Source organism: Parasteatoda tepidariorum, chromosome 2, assembly GCF_982258835.1.
Source record: "Parasteatoda tepidariorum strain Cologne lab strain chromosome 2, Ptep-v5.0, whole genome shotgun sequence".
NCBI classification, from domain to species: domain Eukaryota; kingdom Metazoa; phylum Arthropoda; class Arachnida; order Araneae; family Theridiidae; genus Parasteatoda; species Parasteatoda tepidariorum.
Window position 1 is genome coordinate 94,345,429 of NC_141756.1, and position 13,072 is coordinate 94,358,500.

The 13,072-nt window shown below is 27.0% G+C and overlaps 1 protein-coding gene across 2 annotated transcripts in view; it reads left to right on the plus strand.

Moving 5' to 3' along the window:
* Positions 1 to 13,072, plus strand: part of LOC107444361 (oxysterol-binding protein-related protein 1) — a 65,283-nt gene that overhangs the window by 35,391 nt on the left and 16,820 nt on the right. The window lies entirely within an intron of this gene.

Genomic DNA, 13,072 nt, shown 5'->3' on the forward strand with positions numbered 1-13,072 from the left:
TTATCTGATAGTTTTTAGAACAGTGAGTCGTATACAATGTTGTAACAACATTGTAGGTGGTTGCAAGATTAAAGTTCAGTTCATAAATTTGCTGACGAGAGGGAAAAAAAATTCTTTTTGTTGTTAATCTTTCTATTTTTTAAAAATGATAAAAATAAACTTTCCAGCAAAAGTAAATAATTTTAGCTTCTTATTTTAATGTTATTTTATTAATTATGTTCGTGTTTGGAATTTTCAATTTTTCCAGCCCAATTATTTTATGTAAAGCTTATGGAAAATTAAAAGCTTCACGGCACTTGAATTCACATTTAATCTCTATCTCCTTTTTTTCCCCCATTCAATTGTCTATTTAGAACATTTTTCTTGATAAAATTTTTAATATCAATGACATCAGACTTTTAAAAACATTGCAACCTGAAGTGTGTGTATTAATAATCGTAAATTGTACTCTATTTAAAATATTTTAGACTAAAATCATACTTTTTTCTGATTTTTTTCGAAAACATTAAGTTATTTAAATATTGATTTAAAATATGCCAACCTTAATTTAAACCCTAAATAATTTTAAACAAAGTAAATAAATTAAATAAAAATAACCTGTTTGTACACTGTTCGATAGCAACAAAATTGGAATTCTGTGGCATTACTAAGCCGATCTCACGAATAATTTTTAAAACCTTGAATGTTACCTATTTTTCTTTTTTGGTTCTTTAAATTGACTAGAGTTAAAATTTCTCATAAATAATCATTAATTTAACCATCCTGACCAAAATCAATGAAAAATTATGCTAATAAAAATTATTCCTTTCTAAATAATGCAATTCGTAGTCACGGGTATTCTGTTTACATTTTGGCGCAGGTGTTATACTCATGACAAATATTTATTAATGTTTTCTTTTTTTTTTCCATGACTGAGGAAGAATTCATTTTAACAGATGATTCTCTATTAAAGTTGATGATCAAAATAAGTGATAATGCAAAAATGGTGATTTATCCCCTTATCAAAAGACCACATAGAGGTCATAGTAAAATTTTCCTTATTAGGTGATTTTGTCATGAGCCCATTATAAAATGGCCCATGTTATCATTTTAACGAAACTTAGTTATTAATAAAATGTATGAAACATTACGTTCAATTTTAACTCGAATTTGAAGTAAAGATTTGATTATCTTGCTATGCTGGTATATTTCTGTTTGGTTTTGAAACGAAATTCTTGTATTTTAGTAAAACGAACACTTGCTGTTTATCCTTGATAATCGAATTTCACCTGCCAACGTGTATTCTTTAATGGCTGTCTATAAAACGTCTCATTTATTTAATATCGTTCGCAATCGATTAATAAAATGTTTATCAAGGATTTTTTTTTTTAAGAATATAGCAATATTTTTTTAAATACAAATATTACAAATCCCAAGATTGTTTCGCACACATTTTTGCTTCGTGACGATTGGCAGATGTAAAAATCCTTTGAAACATTTTTGTATTGGCTAACACAAGCAATAAATTAGTGCATTTGTGGGTCAGACGACTTTTTTAGAACTGTTTCAGATATGACTAATTGGGTATAATATAAAAAAAACACAACTACTTCCACTTAGTAGGAATAACATTTACCATGACGCAATGCTAAATTCTATGCCACTATCCACATAAATCAATTATTAATCAAAAATCGAATATCAATTACTTTTCTTTATAATGCAATAAAGTCTGGCGAGCAGCTATTTAAACGATCAAACACTTCGTTTGTTTATTTGTAGCTTGAAGTTAGGCTCGCAGAAAATGCCGTTCATGGATTAAATTTAGTAGGAATAACACAACCTGTGACGTAGGCTATAGTATACCCAATTAAGGCAGAATTTTTGTATCGATGATGCATTTTTCATTTCGACTTCTTTATCTTCCAATCCACTCTCTAGAATCTTTTTCCCTTAACAAGTTTTCCTACATCTCTACACAAAAACCAGAGACGTTATAAATAAGACAAACTACGCATTGCCAGAATTGTTCTTCCTGAAAAGCAACGCTCATAATAATAAATTTCTTAATAGTAGGGGAGAGGGGGGCACATGTGAGCAAATTTTTTTATTTCTTCACTTTTCGAAAAATATCATAAATTTTTCACAGTAAAAAAGTCCATATGTTTAAATAGTATTTTCTTTGTCTTGTGGAATTTTTTGAGATTTTTCAATAAAATATTTCTTTACTTTATAATATTTTAGAAAAATGACTTCAATTGTTCACATGTGCCCCTATTGGGGGCACATGTGAACAGGCCTGGGGCACATATGAACAAAATTAAAAACACAAAGCAATCATCATATTTCAAAGAAAAAAAATCTTTAATATAACAGATATAGATACGCATTATACTGAGGGGGTCGTAGCTTACTATGTGAATTTAAATTGTACAACAGTACTGTCAATAAGAAAATAATTTTTCAGCTGTACAATAATTTATCCGTAATTGGGTTTTTCGCAACTTCATGTTCCACGGGTGTTGTAATGGGCCTTTTTCTTTCTTCTCTAATACTCTTTCATGCTTTTTTTTCATTTTTTCTATCTTTTCATTTGTAGCTTTAACAATTCTATTTTCTCAGGTGTATCAGTTAATATGCGTGATGCGCGATCAACCATTTAATAAAAAAAAAATTTTTTTAAAGGAAAAATTAATAAATTAATTATGGAAAATTAAATAATGATAATTTTAAATGCATACATATTTTTTAAACTTATAATATCATGAGGATAATAATCTTAATACTATGTAGGGGCACGTGTGAACTGTTCACATCTGCCCCAGATGTTTTGTTCACAAGTGCCCCCATCATCCTTCTTAAACCTAACTTGAAAAATAATGAACTTTTAATTGAGTAAAAAAAAAGAATAATTGTCATAAACTTACCTGAATGTTCATATAATGATCTGCAATAGTTAATTTTAGTTTATTAGTTGATTTATATTATGCTTTCACTTGGAGAAGCGAGCGATTATAATATATGCAACACCAGCTGATACAAAGAAATTGTCAGAATAGACCAACAAAATGTCTCATTGCTCTGAAAGTTTTTCAGAGAAGTAGGACTAGTACTGCCATCAATTGAAAATTTTTCGAGATTTTTTATTTCAAATCATATAGGTAAAACATACCATGTTCACATGTGCCCCCTGTTCACATGTGCCCCCCTCACCCCTACTTTATGAAAATTTGCAAAGATGCAACTCTACCGAACTTAAATTAAAAAAAGAACACGCAAAGTAATTTTAAATGAATTATATTAATCAATTTTAATTCCATAAACTTAAATATGCTCACCAAATACTTTTATACATTACTGTACGATTTCGTAGTTTTGAGTGTATAGATGTACAAAACGTCTCGCTTTTAATAGTAGTTTTCTGATGGAGTGATAAAAAAATTTTTTTGATAGTATAGATGAAATAGTTGTTTTCCCTTTACGAACGTTTAATTGGGTTATGGTTCAAAATGTTTCCCATCATTGTTTATGGCGTATTTTTATAATAAATCACCTAAGATTTTAAGCAACACCGTGTGATCAACTTACCTAGAGTACAAAATGTTTAACTTTGGAGCAGTATAGTCGATTCGGGTTCTTGCGCCTTTAAACTTTACTCTTAATACATAATTCAATAAAATTCTTCCTGATTTTGGAAACTTTCTTCACGCTGGTTACGTCTGTTCAAAACTATCTATTATGCTAATTAATTTAATATTAACTTATTGTTATTTACTTATTTTTAATTTCCAACAAACTTTATTACATTAACTAATTATTCGGTTTAAAATCCTTTTATGACAAATCACATGAATTATAGATATGATGATGAAGTCATCTAATTCATAATGCAAAAACAACGAAAATTATGTAGCATCAAAATGGATTCTTTTAAAGCCATTTGATTATCTCTCACTGCAACAGTAAAAAGTAAATCATTGTATTAGAAATAATAATATTTACTATTTCCTGGACGTTTTCCTCTACACCTGTTCTTAAGTAATCAGTTTCGTAATAATTTTTAACTGCACATAAATAGTTTACAATGTCAATATTTTCATTTTAATCTTCATAAACCAGTATTTAAAAACAAATTTCGAAAAACAAAACGAATTATATTTTGGCGATTAAGTCATCTAGACTAGATCTTCTTAAACCAACTCAGGATCCCTTTTTAAGCGGAAATTTTTTTCAAAACAGAAATTATAATGCACATAAATGAATACATACGGATTTATACGTTATAAATTTATATTAAATTTGTGAAAATATCCATTTCTCAACTTGCTCTGTGAATTTTCTAATCCCCATTTGTTTTCTGAAGTTCAGTACTATACCTGCCATTGACTACCAAATAAAAAATCTTTATTGATTTTTACTTATTGGCAAAATGGGTGTTGTTTTGGTGATGATGGCGTGTGCCCCTTATTTGGACGTCATCACACTTTTCAACTGTGTTCAAGAGTAATAGTAAACAGTGCACATGCCTCGTCATTGCATGCGTTGCTATGGAGACCGCTGCTGTTTGATAATTTTTTTGCAATTCTTTTTTTCACTTTAAATTTTGTTATGCCTTAAGTTAGTGAGTTTATTTTTGAGATATGGGTTCAGAGAGATCCCATTAATACTTCTTGAGTTATGAATGAAAGAGAATTTAATCATTTGAACAATATTTTTGTTTTGTTTTAATTAATAATCAGAAATTCTAACCTACAGTTCAAACTGGATCGTTTTCAATACTAATTCAGGTAAATATCAAAAATAAAGAGGGTAAAAAAAAAATTCGACAGCTACCATTTTGCCAATGGGTAACCTGTAACCGCAATTTTTTTTCTAAATTTATCTTATTTTATATAAAAATTAAGGAAAAGGATCAAGTTATCGATTGTAAATTGTGAACCTCATTAGAAACGAATTACTTTCCATGAATAAGGAGAAACTGTCTTCAATCCAAATTTACCTTGCAAACTAGCAGTAAGCTAGTATTTGTTTTACTATGAAACTCTAGATTGTAATCTACATAAAATTATGCAAGTGCATCTTCAGAAATTTCTAGAAACACTATAGTAATGGCTTTTATTTAAACCTAAACATTGACAATAAACTCATATAAATGTTTGGATTAGAATGTTTAAATAACAATGTAAGTATGTCAAGATGATATAGTCGTAAATATATTACAGCTCTGAGTGAAATCATATATTTATTTAGAACAACTGTGAAGTTAGTTTCTTTTCAGCATTACTTTTGCCATTAACCAAGGGTCGTTCAGTGCTTCTTTTTTTTCAAAAAAAAAAAACTTAAATGGTATGAAAGCAATATATACACACATTGATATTAATAAATAAGTACTGCAGCTTCTTTCATATTGTTTTTCATCTATCGTCATATATCTCCCAAAATTTAAGGTTTTCCTGGGAAATTTTTTTTAAAATGGTAATAAGGAACTAAAGCAGCAATTTTTAAAACAGAGTTTTAATCAGAACTTAATTCTAGTTTATAAAAATATTAAGCCGTTAGTTTAAAAACAAGGCAAAATATTTTTTGAAACTACGGAAATTCCGTAACAGTTGGTAGGCTCTTTTTTTTTTTTTTTTTTTTTTTTTTTCTTTTTGGCAGGGCATATTAATGCGTGAATGAGACAGTTGTTAAAAGCCGATATTAAGTCTCATGATATAACATAAAATATGTTTCAAACGAGAAAATCGTTTATACTTCAAAAAATATAATACAGATAGATAAATTCACGTAAAAATAATTATTTGTTTAAGCAGATACAATCTAAATAAACATATGTATAACTGATAGTAGTAACAGTTCCATCGCAATCGGCTAAGCGTTATTCATACACAGGCAAATGAAAATCGCAGAGAACGTCATCTCCTATAATTTTTGTTAATCGTCTAGTTTTTTTAAACACCATCAATAAAGCAAGTTATGAAAGAGAGAGATGCGTGAGAAAAAGTTTTTTATTATTTAGTTTTAACCTTCCGCCACTTTGTCTTTTCTGATACATCTACAGCAGTTTGAATATTTCATCCTTACTAACATAAACGCAGGGATCGAGCCAGTATAAAGGATAATAAGCCTCAGTTTGAAATTGTTCAGAAGAGTTTTTCAATTAAAAAAATACACACCATTATTGCTATACAGGCAATAAGTTCCTGTGTGTTGCCATTTAAACGAAGTTTTAAAAAAAATCTTAGTACCTATTAGTGAACAATACTAAGTAACAGTTTGATGCAAAAATGCCACCTTTGGAAAAAAGATGACTCGTGACGTTGTTACTCATACCCATACATTTTGTAAATCCATACATTTAGTAAGTAAATGAATATATATGTGTAGATGAATGACCATGAACACGACCCCCTAAGATGAATTTTTCTTCATTTTTTCAGAATTCATTTTGGACAATAGGATTACGAAAAGCTTAAAAAGAAAGAAAAAAAAACTACGGAAAATGACAATTTACCAAACATGTTAACAGATTTTTCTTAGGAAGAAAAAAAATTCTAATTTTTTTTTTTTTTTTTTTTTAACACACAAGAATGAAAACCCACCTATTGCGTTTTATTTAATTATGTATAATTACGTCTGCGAATTACAAATAAGTTTTAAGCTGTAAATTTATATATTATTTACATATGTTTGATTTAATTCTAATAACTGTTTACTGCATTTTCTATTGTTAGCTTTCGTGGGAGTAAATGAGTAACAATCTGTTAATATGTAATTTTGTTTTAAATTTAAAAAAAAACACAAAATAAAAATTCCCTTCTTATAATCATGTTAATTTATTTTATGTTATTAACCTATGAATATGTTCCAATTTTTTGCAAATAACGACGTAATTTATTTAAATTTTCAAATGCCTTTTTTTTTTAAATTTTAAACTTTATTTTTAACGTGACTTCATTACACACTAAAGATTTCATGCCAGAATTTTTTAATAGATGTTTTAAATTGCTTGAAGGAAATTAATAATTAGTCTTAAAACTGCAACATGTATTGTTTAATAAAAGGAAAAGAGAATATCAGATAAGTGACATTATCTGCTATAATTTATCATCCGATCTTTTTTTTCTTTTTTTTATAAATTAACTTCTACATCATACTCTTACTTATTTTCCTCTCAACTATCTGTTCTGTTCAACAAAGTTTTTATAATTTGTTTCCAGTTTACCTCTTGCCTTTAAACAGTGAAATCGAGAAATTTCTAGAATTCGTTACGAATTTTACTTAATTTCTTTGGATTTTAATGTTGATTATGTGATTTCGAAAAACTGATAAAAGCTATGAAATTATAATTCTCCAATTTTTAATGGCTATTTAATTATTAACCTTGTACAATTTCAATTTGTAAATAACCCTTTTAATTTTTTTCGTAATTAGGAGATAAAAATCAAACATTTTGGTATAGGCATGAATTAATTTGTTCTAGCAACACTTTCTGTATTTTAAAGAATTATATTTCTTAATAACCCTACAATTTAATGGCATTATAGCTTGTTTTATTATTTAGGGAAAAATTGAATCCCAATAAATGTTTTGTAATTAGTTTTGTTACAATTTTTAATTATCCTTTAATATTTTTTTGTGATTATTTATATATTATAAAAGATTCTGATTATTAACATTCTTACAATTTAATGATATTGTAGCTTGTTTTATTATTTAGTGAAGTTATTTAGAGAATGAAAAAAAAAATTTTTTGTTTTGTTTTTAATATTATTAGGAACAGTAAAAAAAAAAAATAATTTTCTTAACTACAAAAAAATAACTACATTAAACTTAGCAAGAATACTAGCTTCGCTGAATTTTACAAAAAATTTTCGGGATTATAAATTTATTATGGGATTATTATTATGGGATTATTATTAAGGGATTATTATTAAGGGATTACGATAAACTCAAACGGAAAATTAAAATTTAAGTTAAATTTTTTTTATTTTATATATTTTTGTAATTTTATTTTTCAATTTGTAATTTATATTTTATTTTTAACTTTTTTAATGAAAAAAAATTTTACACCCCAACTATAATTTATTGTTCTAGCAATGTCTTCTATAATTGTAAGAATTCTAATTTTTTATATTTCTACAGTTTAATAATATTGTAGCTTGTTCTGTTATTTAAGAAAAAAAATTAAATACAAATAAAATTTTCTTTTTATTATTACTATACAAACAGTTCTACGAAAAATAATCTTCGTGTAACTACAGAAAAATAAATGTACTAAATGTTAATTAGTACTACTAGAGAAAAAATACTAAAAAAATGTAAAATTATGTAATTTTTTTTAAAATCTATTATTGAAAACTAAAGTTAGCTTTAGGTTCTTGATTTAGATGGCCATTAGAAACTAGCAAAACTAGAATGCAGTAGCTTTGCGTGTTCTGCTTTGAATTAAATTACAATTATCTTCAAACTTGCTGCTTATTTACTAAAAGGAAAATTATGTACATTTGATTTATCGATGTTTTAATGTTTCTCATGCTTGCGTGAAAGGAAACTTTCAGAATAAGGCTAAATTGTCAGCAAATCGAGCATTATTTCTTTTATTATCAGTAATCAATACGTATAGTTGTTGAATATACATTTCCATCTCTATGTATTAATACGCGTACAGTCACGTGAACTCGAATCTGCAACTTAAGCCAACGCCAAACCAGAGTAATGTTTTCAGTTTATGAAAGTAAAAACTCAAAATTGTTTTCATTTTATTCTTCATTTTTTCTTCTAATACTTAATGAGTCCGTTAAACTGCATTCTAACATTTCATTAGAAAAGTGTTGAACTAATTTTAAACCACCAGACGTCTAAGACGTGCATTCTTTTATTTTCTTTTTTCAATTTAACCACGAAAAAGATGCATTTTTTTTATATTCTGCAAACAATTAAATAAAATGCATTTTCGTTATTATTTTTAATTATCTTTAGAATAAAATATCATAAGCAAAATGGGAAATAAAATACTTTGAGTTTAAAATCGTTGTTCTGCAATCTTATATAATTTGTGTAGAATTTAAAACGTAATTTTAAAATTTTTCATATGGATAAAATTAATTCAGAGTGCCAAAAATTTTTGCGTCCTGCAACCTTAGCTTTGCGAAAATTTTAATATTGACACTGCTGTGGGATTAGAGAGTTGTGCTATTATTTATTTCAAGCATTGTTCAATGAAGTTTGTTTATTTTTTTGACAAAATGCATTTTGTGGGGGAAGGGAGGATTAGAGAGAACACCAGTGGAGTGCAGAAATCTGTGGATCCCGGGAGCTCTTGAAATAGTTAGTCAAAAGGGGGCAAAAATACATTTTATTAAAAAAAAAGCAATTTATGGAAGGATATGTATAATAATTTAAATCCATATTTTAAATACATTTTTATGTAAATATGTGTGGAATTTCTTCTATAGGAATTTCTAATATATTTATTTAAAACAAGAATTTTTTTTTTCTTCTTAAATGTAAAAGTCTGTTTAAATTTTTATGACTAGAAATTTTATTATTAATTCGTTTGAAAATTATAGTTTATTATTTATAATATATTTTGTTTGAGCGAGATATTTATCTATTGCTAAATTTAATATAAGAATAATAGATTTAAGGTTTTAGTCTCCTTAGTGTTTTCCCTTGCACCTTTCCCCCTTCTTTGTACGTCACTGAAAACGCCAGTTTTTGGTTTTCTACATGAATTATATCTGAGTCGAATTATACGAGTCACACATTATAAATAAAAACATGTAATATTTATATTATTCTCTAACATGTTTTGAATCAAATTCAAACTTATTAGTAAAAACTGAATCTAAGCGTGAGTTCGTCAATGTCTTGGAGAAATTTAAAAACTGCAGACGGTAACTTTATTATTTCGTAATAATTTTTCTTCCGAAAAAATAAAGAAAAGCTTTAGATTAAGCGTAAACAGTCTTATAGATCTGGAATATTTCAAAAACAAATATCCTTCAACTATAGTTATAAACATGAAATCGTTTAAAAATGATATATAAATTCACAACTATCCCACACAATCACAATTCTTCTTGCTTTGTTTTAAGTTTGGATTGTTAAAAGAGAAAAGCGGGAAAAAAATTCTCTCGTTTACCTGCATATCTGTCAGACATATGACACGAATGGATAAATTAGAATCGTTTTTTTTTTTTAAGAGACAAAATCGCTACGATAGCAACCCTCCGATCTCGCCAAACAAATTGCGCGAGTAGTCATTTCGATTTATTTTTTTATTCCGTGCGTTCGTTTTCCGTTTCCCTTCTCCATATGCTCAACTAGTGTTAGCCTCGTCATTTATCGTAATTTGACCTCTAAAAGAGATAGAAGAAGAAAGTTTTTTTTTTATAAGTGTGAAAGGTCGATTAATAAGAGTGAATCCTGTATTGTGATGAAGGCCATCACAGAATACTTTACGTCGCACAGAGTAAAATACAACGAGATGCACGAGAAGAAAGACAGTGAAAAACGACGAAGTTACCAGTCGACTAATTACAGACCGTTGCCAGGTGCGTAAAATGAAATAGACCGAGAAATTTGTTTTTGTTTTGATTTCATTTTCTTTTCTTTTCTTTTATTTTCATAACTTAAGACTTATTCATTCATAGAAAACATGAAAAAATGTTTGTATATTTTTTTTTTTTTTTTTTTTTTTTTTTTTTTTTTACAAATTCGGGAATTGATTTATATTGTTTTCACAACTTTGTTTTTTAATAATATTAATAATTCTGAAATAAACAAAAAACTTATATTTACTTCATTAAACTTTGAAGTTGTTGTCAGTTTAAGTTAGAAAATTATTAGGTTAAATTTTAGAATCTTTATAATATTATAAGAAATTTGGATTTATTGTTTCCAATTGAATTATTTGATATTTTATGCTATTTAATGCTATTGATATTTGATATTAAATGTTAGTGATCGAAACTGTATAAATTTAAATTATTACTGGTGTCAAACGAATACTGTTAGTGCAAATATGAATTTCTAAAAAAATGTAATAATGTTATCAAGTATTATTCAATTGATATATTTAACAAAATTTTTAAAATAAAGAAAAATTATGGTTTTTATTTCATTTGTGAACTAAATTCATTACTTACCATTTGTGAACTAATTTCATTAACTAAATCAATGTTTCTATTCTTAATAGTTTTTCTAATATACCATTTTTTAATGTTGTTTAATCAGTACCAGATTAAGGGGGGGGGCTAGTTAGGCTGTTGTCCCAGACCCCCAAATTTTTCAGGGCCCCACAAGGAGGTTCTAAAATTTATTAAGGTAAAATTTATTCATGTAATTTTTTTATAAAATTTATTAGATATTTTCAAGCATAGTATTTTACTCTTTCCTTAGAATTATTAAAAATGTATTTTCAATGTAAAATTCTTAAGATACATAAAAATTAAATATGGGCATGTTATTTCCTTCAATACCCTTCATCCAACTCCTTAATTTTATCCATTTTGTTTTGCTTCAAGCCACAAGTCCTGGATTTTTCTAATTGATTTGCTGTAATTGAGTCTCACAAGAACCCAATTTTTTTTTGAAGAAAATTAAATAAAATTACATAAAATAGTTCTCTAAATTCCAAGCTTAAAAATTCTTAAACGTGCTAAATACCTGCAAAAAGATTAATTATTTTATCTCTTTCTTGTTTTTAGCTTTAAAGAATTTAATTTGATGATAACTCATGAAAATTTCCTTTATTTGTCTGAAATATTGAGGGAACTAACTGTTAGAAATTTCTAATCATTGAAGAGGAAATATACCCACTTTTCCCCTGCCATATTCCTGGCCTTGTTTGGTTGACAAAAATTTAGCAAGTTTAGTTAAAATGGAAAGTTCTAATTTGTCTTATGGTTTTAAAAATTTGTGTGTTTGATAGTTCTTACTACTGTGTAACATTTATTATTTCAAACATGTTGCTTTTGCTAACTTGGACATTTAATTAAATTTTAATGTTTAGCGTAATTATTTTTGAAATAAATTAAAAAATTTTAAGAAGCTTTTTTCATTTTAAATTTCTATAAAACAAGTTTAACTTGAATTTGATTTCATAAAATATTTTTTAATATTTCTAAATAGTGATACGTTTGGGCAAATTTTGTAATGTTGAATGACCAGCCATTATACATCAGCCCCAGGCCTCATCATACCTAAATCCAACTCTGTTAATATTTTATGATAAATTTTAAATTTGCTGCTTTTGTGTTTAACTGTTGTATATTTTAATCCATTTTCAGAATTACATAAATTGATGTTTTCTTGCCTATATATGTGATGTTTATATGTAAATCTTATTTATAATTTTAAGACATAATTTAAAGTCAATGCTATTTTTCACTAACATTATTTTACAATTATTTACTTACAGTCTCAATTATATACGGCATGTGTTACATTCTATTTTTGTAGGAAACTATATAATTATACTGAGTTATAATAGTTCTAAAAATTTCTCATGTGAAAAAGAAATTTTAAAAATATCTGCCACCTTTTAAATATCTACCAAATTATTATTTAAAAAAAAAAAAATTCCTAGCTTGTTTTTAGCTTAGTTAATTTCAAAACTATGATTCAAATCGAAACTTTTCTATGTCTGAAATACTGGGAAAGACTGTTTTAAATGTCTAATTGAGGGAGATATATGAGCGGCAATGGCGCCCATTTTGTATAGTTTGTTTACAGAACTTACAAGACTTTTCTAGTTTGCTTATAATTTATTTCTTATGCATTATATTTTCATTTCAACTCTATGGCTTGAAGAGGTCTGAGCACCTCTTATGCATCATATTTTCATTTCAACTCTATGGCTTGAAGAGGTCTGAGCACCTCTTATGCATCATATTTTCATTTCAACTCTATGGCTTGAAGAGGTCTGAGCACCTCTTATGCATCATATTTTCATTTCAACTCTATAGCTTGAAGAGGTCTGAGCACCTCTTATGCATCATATTTTCATTTCAACTCTATGGCTTGAAGAGGTCTGAGCACCTCCTTACAATATTTTAGTGCAAACTAAAGGCAAACACCGTTAAAG